Consider the following 9,409-nt stretch of genomic DNA (forward strand, 5'->3'; position numbering starts at 1 on the left):
AACATCCTCTGATGCTGAAGCTCCATCAGCCACTGACAAGTGCTCCCTTTGTGACTTCTGAGCTGCTGCAACACTCCATGCATCTTGCACCATTACACACCTCTTTGTTCCATCTTGCACTAGTGCAACACTCCTGTGCCTCTCACATTGTTGTAGCCTACTAGCTCTCCATTGTCTTTGGATTCCTGCATTGTAGCTCTCTCTGCTGCTCCATCCACATCTGTCTCTACCCACTCAGCTAGTCCTGCTACTCCTCATCGGGGCTCTCATAGCAAGGTCTAATCAAAGAGGTTGGGTACCTCAATGGTCCTGCCCCTATTCCAGCCTTCTTGGGATTGTCACTCCACATCGTCCCACCTCCGACCTGGAGGTATGGATGCATGTGATCCATCTGCCCACCTGGCTCAAAATTTCCCCCTACTGGAGGTCTCTGCATGAGTAGATGTCTCTACTTGATCTCCTCTCGGCTTCTCTAGTTGTGGATGCTCCACAACCTCTTGAAGCTGCTTCACCAATTGTGGCTCCTCCACAATTGTCTGAGACTTCTTCTGGCACTATATGTTGAGAGGTAATGTACTCTCCCTCTCAACCACCAAGCCTCCATCAGTTGCCTTGCTCCTCAAGGCTTTGCATGCATCTTGAACCTCAAGAGCATATAGGTTCTTGACTCATGAACTGATCTACTTCACCTGTCTCGTGGTGATGTGTCTAAGGAAAACCTTTCCCTTACTTAAGACTACATCTTAGCCTTTGTCTTCCAACATTGTGATCGACACCAAATTTTTCCTCAGTCCTGGTACATACTTAACATCGGTCAAGGTAATGTGAGCTCCATGCTCCCTCTGAAAAACAACCGTGCCTACATCTGAGACACTATACTTTTCATCATTACCCATCGCGTTGAGTATCCGGAGATCTTTCTCCTCCAAGGTACTGAATAAACTCTTGTCGTCGGTCATGTGGAAAGAAGCTCCACTATCAAGAAACCAACCACATCCCACCATGGATGAAACCATGCATGCGAAGAGGGTGAAATCCATCTCGAACTATGAGGCCAATGCCTCACCTTCTGATCCTTCCAAGGATCCCTTCTTGGATTTCTTTAATGGACAATTTGTAGCAAAATGGCCCACCTCATGATAATCGCACTTTCGATTTGTCAAACTTCTTCCCACCATGGGAAGAACTGGATTTGGGATGACAATCCTTCTCCTTCCCTTTCTTTGCCTTACTCGCTAAGGCACAATTTTCTTCGTCCTCCTTGGATGAAGAAGATCCATCTCTCGTGCTTCTCCGTATCTCCTCCTACATTAGATACGACCAAAGTCATTCCCAATCTGGCAGTTTCTCTCTTCTATTTACTAAGTCTTGGTAGCTATGCCAACTCTTAGGAAGACCCAGGAGTGCAAGACTCTCCATGTCATCATCGGATGTCGTGATACCTACACTTCCAAGCTCATCCCTGTAGGTGGTGAGCTTGTTCAGATATATAGAGATCGTGTCACCCTTTTAACACTTGATTTTCCGAAGCTTGTCTTTTAGTGCCAGCTTCCTTTGATCGCTGTTGTTCTGATATAGATCTTTCAATGTTTTCCACATCGAAAATGGTGTCTCCTTCCCATGGAGACTCGAGACTATGTGGTCTTGAACTCCCTCTAGAAGGATTCTCCTTGCTCTAGCCACACATTTCTTCCATTCTACCAATTCTGTAGCATCGGTCGGCTTGGGGACTTCTTGATAAATGAAGTCCTTTAGACTATTTCCTCTAATACTGCTTCCATGCGATCCTTCCAGGCTATATAATTTGAGCTACCATCAAGGGCGTACTCGAGTCTTAAACCGTTGAATGCCATTGGTGAAATTGAGATGTGATAAGAACTTGATTTCTATATTCAGGAACCTCAAAATTCTCCTTCTCCCTTCTTTTATACTGTTCTTTGCTTTGATCACCTTTGCTCCGATACCATGTAGAATTTCCCACTATAGATCAACATATTATGCAATAGACTAAAGAAAAATACAAGATCTACTTCTACAACAAACTTTGCGGAAGCTTAATCGACTTGAGCAAGATCAATGAGAACACATATAACTGAGAATGAGAAATCAATCACACATAACACAGAAGAAATAACCCAGGGAAATCCTCAGCCTAAAACCCTAATCTCTATATTATCATACAAGTGGAAATATGTATACATATAAAAGATTTGTAAAAGACCCAGTGGACCCCAAGAATATGAAGGGTGTTTACATTATCCCATGCTCTTGTGGGACTCCCTACAATGGTGAGAGTGGTCGCTCGATTAATCAAAGGATTTATGAGCATGCTGTTGACATCAAGCATGGCAGGACCCGCCCCTCTGCTTTGGTGGAGCATGCAAATAAATATAAGCATCACATCTGCATTGAGGAGGCCCAAGTCATTGCTAAGGTTAGTCATTTTCATCATCGAAAATTGAGGGAGGCCCTGGAAATTGAAAATATACCCAATAATTTGGATAGAGATAATGGTTGGAATATTAGTAGAAGTTGGGTCTCTATCTTGTAATCCTAGGGTTTTTTTTTTTTTTAATCTATGTAGGTATTGGAATCCTTTTTATAGTATTTGTTGTTGACTTATTCTTCATTAGTGTTTATTTTCTTAATCCTTCGTGTTTTTATGTATTCTATCACCCTATTCATTCTTAACTCCTTTTAGTATTCTCATTATTTGTTTAATGGGCCTGAGCCCCATATTTTATTGTTGACCTTGTTTTAGTTATTGATTATATATATGTGTGTGTGTGCGTGTGTTTCTTTTTTATTTATTTATTTCTATTTTATTTTTATCTATCTATATATCTATCTATATATATATATATATATATATATATATATATATATATATATATATATATATATATATATATATATATATATATATATATATATATATATATATATATATATATATATATATATATATTGACTTGTGTATATTTTTGTTTTATTTTATTTATTTTTCCATTAACTTTTTTTTAATTTAATTTAATTTATTTCCATTAGTTATTTTATTTATCAAATGATCTTGTCTCGATTAGGGCCTTTACTCGTTTTTATAATTTTTGACTCCCCTCCTTTAAAGTTTGACTTTGATTATTTATTTATTTTAAAAACTAGTTGCTTAATATAGCAGTTACTTATTAATATATTTTTATTATTTTTCAAAAACTAATAATATTTGGTTTTAATAAATTAATTGAAATATTATTTTTCAAAAACTAGCTGTTTAATATAGCCGTTACATATTAATATTTTAATAAATTAATAAACTAATATCATTATTTAAATATTATTTTTGAAGAACTAGTAATATTTGGTTTTAATAAATTAATGAATTAATATCATTATTTAAATATTTTTAAAAAACTAGCCATTTAATATAGTGGTTACTTAATAATATTTGTTTTTAATATATTAATAAATTAATAGTATATTTTAAACAAAATTGTTCAAATATAGCCGTTACTTGAAATTATGTCTCTACATTGCTCTCTATTTAAGCTTTTTCCATGGTCTGCCTCTTCATTTGATGCTGACGATGAACCACACTTGTTGGTTCGAAACGCGTCGGCCAAAAAATTCTGTCATGCAATTTCTACTGAAAGACTTTGTTAAATAAGATAATCTTAGTTTATTTTCTTTAAAATTTTGAGATATTTTAAATGATATCTATAGTATTGTAAAATGCTTATTCAATTTATAAGATATATTTACACAGGCTATCTATTAAAATATTGTCATAATCAATGAAAGTAAATTTAGCCAAAGTAAATTTAATATTACAGAGTGTAGAGTAATATTGATATAACACAATTACAATATATAGAACTTGATTCACATCTAGATCAATGCTAAAAAAATGTTTTAAAACCTTCATCTAACAACATATTTATTTATTTAAAATAAATAAAACCTTCATAATTTATGTTCTCTCATTACATTTCTTCTTTATTTTCCTTATCAACCTATTCCATATATATAAATTAATTTTTAAATATTTTTTATTAACTTATTTTTATTCCAAAGTTTCTAAAACATAGAAATAATTTAAACAATTTCAAAATTAACATAATTGTATACTCAATATAGAACACTTCAATTGATCTAATTTTTAAATTTATATAAACTTGGTATTAAACTTTTAATATATAATTTTTTTTCACATTTTATTTATATTTATGTTATTTTTCAATTTTCTTATTTTGAACATTTAAAGTAAATATGTATAATCACGATGTAAGATGTTACCTTTGAGAAAGACTACCCCAAGTGTTGCCTTTCACCACTTAATGTTAGATGATTGAGCAATAGTTAGTTGTCAAATCAGTTAATAATTAATAATAGTTTCACGTTAATAGTTAGTTAATAGTTAATAATAATTAACAAAAAAACTAGAAAGTAAAAAGTTGAAATGAGTTTACTCGTGGAAACTCATTTCAACTATTTACCTTCTGTGTCTTCATATCGAGAGATAGTCTCTCTAAAATGATGCCTACTTTCTCAAAATATATCAAACCAGAATTGAGGGGTTGGTCGGTTTCCACTTTTCTTTTGGGTAGTTACAAGCACGTTCAAGCCTGAGTTTTCTCCATGTAAAATTGCATTAAAAAAGGGTACATTATTTACTATTCTAGATGACATCTTAGATACTTAGGGAGCCTTTGACAAACTCAAAATCTTTACAAGCGCACTCAAACCGTAAATTCAATTTGTAGAGACTCTCTCCAAATTAACACTTGATATATGTGTAGTTTTTGAGGATATTCGAATCATGTAACTTGTTATTGTATAGAAATTTCTGTTAGCTTTTGTTATGGTATACAAATGTTTGTTAATTTTGTTTTACAAAGGGACTTACTGTTAGAGATAATGGAGAATATCCTAGAATAGTGAATTGGTTCACGGTACCTCAGGATAGGAATTAGTTTCTATTTCTTAGGGTATGGTTCTAACTTCCCTAAAACCGTGTGTGTTTAATTTAATGCGTGATGTACATGGAAAATGTAGAGCTTTTTGCAGAGCCAGACTCTCCTGGTTTAGACTCTCTATCGTAGAGCTGACCACTGGGTGTTTTTTATTAATTCAAACATTGCTTTTTAACATGGTATGAGAGCGTTAGAGTCGAGGAACCTGTATACTAAGTAAAGAATCTACTTGGCGCGCCTAAGTCGAAAGCAACATGTGGTTTGGGTATGGAATATCATCGAAGCACGTGTATCGGCAAGAAATTTGTGCTGATATCACTCGTAGACTTACACACTTTCCCTTTGCATTCTTGGTGCAGCTGAAGGGTGGGACGACACAAATCCTGTTGGAAATAATACTGAGAGGGGGGGTGAATCAGTATTATCTAATTCTTTTAATCAATCTTCCTTATTTGTTCTTTGAATTATTTTTGCATGTCAATACCATAAAATAATGAGCATGAACAAGGAAAAACAAATAGTCACACCAAAGAACACAAGATGTAAGGTGGAAACCCAATGTGGGTGAAAACCACCTGCTGCAATATGTCTCTATCTTCTTTCAACTTAGAAACTTCTTTTACAATGGTTTTGTACTGGTGCAGTCCTTTACCAGTACGCAGGCTGCAACCTGCAGAGAGCTACAACTCTCTCTCTCTCGTTTTCCAGTTTCTCCTAGAAGGGAGCTACAACCCCCTACTTCTTTTCATAAAGCATCAATTGAACATCAAGTACATGAAAGTTACAGTTCACTACAGTTATCAGATCAGCAATAACAGAACTAACCCACAACACCTTATCAACAGAAAAATTCAATCAACAGAACTTTTTAAGATAGGTACGCAGTTTTCCCTTCTGTGGCCTGCGTCGCTACGCAGTTCACCTTCTGCTTTCCTGCGTCTACCCGTAGAGATCCTTCTGCCGCACTGCGTGCCCACGCACTGTTCCTTGAACTGCGCTGCGTACTGTTACTGCAGGGACGCACCCAAAGATACTATCGCGCCGCGTACTGTTACTGCAGGGACGCACCCAAAGACATTATCGCGCCGCGTACTTTTACTATGCGGATGCACCTGAACCTCAGTCGCTCTGCGTCCCCACGCAGCTCTTCTTCTTCTGCTCTGCGTACCGACGCAGGTATCCTTCTTCTGCACTGCGTCCCGACGCAGATCTCCTGTTTCTGCACTGCGTCCCGACGCAGATCTCCTGTTTCTGCACTGCGTACCCACGCAGCTCTTCTGTTAAACACCTACGTCCTTGTGATTAGGGCCAAATAGGCAGTCCACCAGAGTGGCACAGTTGCTCAGATCTGATCATGCGCTCGAGAGATCACCCTTCACAGATTCGCCTTCAACTTCCCTTTCATATAGATCAAGCTTTTTAGACCATAACCCAATATTTCAGATCTAAAGATATTCAATTGCAAAAGATACTTAGCCAAGTGATCTCCTTTGCTTTATATAGGCAAGCTCCTCCTAAAATCATGGAACAATACCACGAGCCGACACCATAATAACCCAATACCGTCGGCTAAATACCAAGAGTAAAACATAAGAAACCCCACGTGTGCTTTTCTCTGCCTTGAAATGTGTGCACTGGGGGGACGCACCTCCTGAATGGCTGGACTGCGTATCTGGACGCGGTCCCTGCATGGTGTACCTACGGGTACGCACCTTCTGAACTGATTTCCCGCGTCCTTCTTAATTTTCAACAAATTGAGAGCCTTGCCACGGGAGTTGCCATCAAGTACAACATATGTAACATATAGCCATACCAGAAACATAATGCCAACAATCTCCCCCTTTGGACTTGATGGCAACCTCACAATCTTTAGTCTTCAGCTTCATTCTCCCCCTTTGACATCAAGGGCAAAGGGGTATGCTCCCCCTAAGAACATGCTCCCCCTGAATATGAACCAGATCTGCAACAAAGAACCATAAACCACCATGAAAGAGATAGAGACATATTGAAGCTATTTCCAAGATCTCCTTCTGACCATCCTCCATAATGCCAACAATGCATTATATGCTCCCCCTGAACCTGTACCATCAATCAGAAAAGGTTCAACAATAAGATGATGCATCAACAATCCCCAGCTTTTGCCTGAGGTATTCAAAAGTGTCCCTGGGCAATGGTTTGATGAGAATATCAGCAACTTGTTCCTTAGAAGGAACATACTCCAACTTGACCTTCTGTTCAAGTACTTGCTCCCGGAGAAAATGGTACTTGATTGGTATGTGCTTGGTTTTTGAATGCATAACCGGATTCTTTGAAATACTGATTGCACTTGTGTTATCACATAAGATGGGGATAGGTGGTGTACAAGTGATTTGAAAATCTTGCAAAGTCTGCATCATCCAAAGAAGTTGAGTGCAACAAGATGCAGCAGCAACATATTCCGCTTCAGCTGTAGACAAGGCAATCGAACTCTGTTTCTTGCTGAACCAAGATACCAGTCTGGAACCCATAAAGAATGCACCACCACTTGTGCTTTTCCTGTCATCCACGCTTCCGGCCCAATCTGCATCTGTATAAGCATGAAGTGTAAGATCTGTATCTCTAGGATACCATAAGCCATAATTTTGAGTCCCTTGAAGATATTTGAAAATTCTCTTCACTGCCTGAAGATGAGTCTCCTTCAGATTTGCCTGAAATCTTCCAACTATTCCAACTGCATGCATGATGTCTTGTCGGGTACCTTTCAAATAAAGTAAACTTCCAATCATAGATCTGTAGGTTGGTTGATGTACTGCTGCAGATTCATCATTTGCACTGAGGCTACATCCTGTGACCATGGGTGTACATACTGGTTTTGCATCTTCCATACCATATTTCTTCAAAATCTGTTTGAGATACTTGGTTTGAGATAAAAAGATTCCTCCTTTATTAAGCAGGTATAGTATATAGATATATAGTTCGCATGCTAGTCAATGATGCCCATGAATCAGCAACAGAGCAAGTAGTAACCAAGGTTGATTCCGCAATTCAATTAGTAGCATCACTAGCAGTTGATGGATTTGCAAACCAAGGAAATATGTCAGTTCTCCTAACAAAGACATTTCAAATTCTTTCTGCATGACCGAGGCAAAGCTTTGACTCATAGCTTCTTCATTGCTCCCAAAAATAATGTCGTCTACGTACACAACAAGTATTAGCAATTTGTCATTTTCAACTTTTATATAAAGATTGCTATCTGCTGATCCTTTTGAAAAACCTTGTTGATGAAGATATTTGTCCAAACGGTAGTACCAAGCCCTTGGAGCTTGTTTGAGACCATAGAGAGCCTTTTTCAATCTGCATACAAGTTTTGGATCATTTCCAAGAATGAACCCATCTGGCTGTTCAATGTATACTTCTTCTTCCAGGTCTCCATTCAGAAAGGCTGATTTCACGTCCATTTGAAATACTTTGAAGTTTTGAAAACTTGAGAGAGCAAGGAACATTCAGATGGCCTCAAGTCTTGCAACAGGAGCAAAGGTTTCTTCAAAGTCTATTCCTTCTTGTTGCGCATACCCTTTACAAACAAGTCTGGCTTTGTTTCTAATTACTTCTCCATTTTCATTCAATTTGTTTTTGAAGACCCATTTTGTTCTGATAACATTCTTATCCTTTGGTCTAGGAACCAGCTCCCAAGTGTTGTTCTTTTCGATTTGCTCAAGTTCTTCATCCATTGCTTTCACCCAACATTCATCTTTGCATGCTTCTTTCACATTTTGTGGTTCAGTAGAGGAGAGTAATGCCAAATAGCTTGAAGCTTCTGCGACTGTTCTTCTTGTTTGTACACCTGCTTCTTTCTGCCCCATAATCTGAGATTCTGGATGATTCTTCTGAACATATCTGGATGGAGTCTTTTCTTCTATTCTTGTTTGCTCTTTTGGTTCTTCTTGAGGTTCTTCTTGAGGTTCTTCTTCTTCATTATTCTGTCGTTGGGGATAGCCTTCATCTTCTTCTTCATGATGTACTTGCCTAGGAATGTATCCCTTCTCATCAACCACTACATCAATGTTGTCAACAATTCTGCCAAGCCTTTTATTGTAGCATTTGTATGCTTTGCTATGTGGAGAGTAACCAAGAAGAATGCTGTCATCTGCTCTAGGTTCAAGTTTGCCAAACTGCTCATCAGTATTCTTGATATAGCATTTGCTCCCAAAGATTTTGAAGTGCTTTACCGAAGGAATCTTACCACTCCAGAGCTCATGAGGAGTTTGAGTGCCATTCACCCGGACATTTGTTTTGTTGAGAATAACAACCGCAGCATGTGCAGCTTCACCCCAGAAAGTTGCGGGAGTTCCTGATTCATCAAGCATAGCACGAGCCATTTGTTGGACTGTTCTGTTCATTCTTTCCACAACTCCATTTTGCTGAGGAGTTCTAGCTGTAGAGAATTCTCTTCTTATCCC

This window comes from Pinus tabuliformis, chromosome 8 (genome assembly GCF_031772625.1).
Source record: "Pinus tabuliformis cultivar Carrire ecotype Pingquan chromosome 8, CPIR1, whole genome shotgun sequence".
Classification (NCBI taxonomy): Eukaryota; Viridiplantae; Streptophyta; class Pinopsida; order Pinales; family Pinaceae; genus Pinus; species Pinus tabuliformis.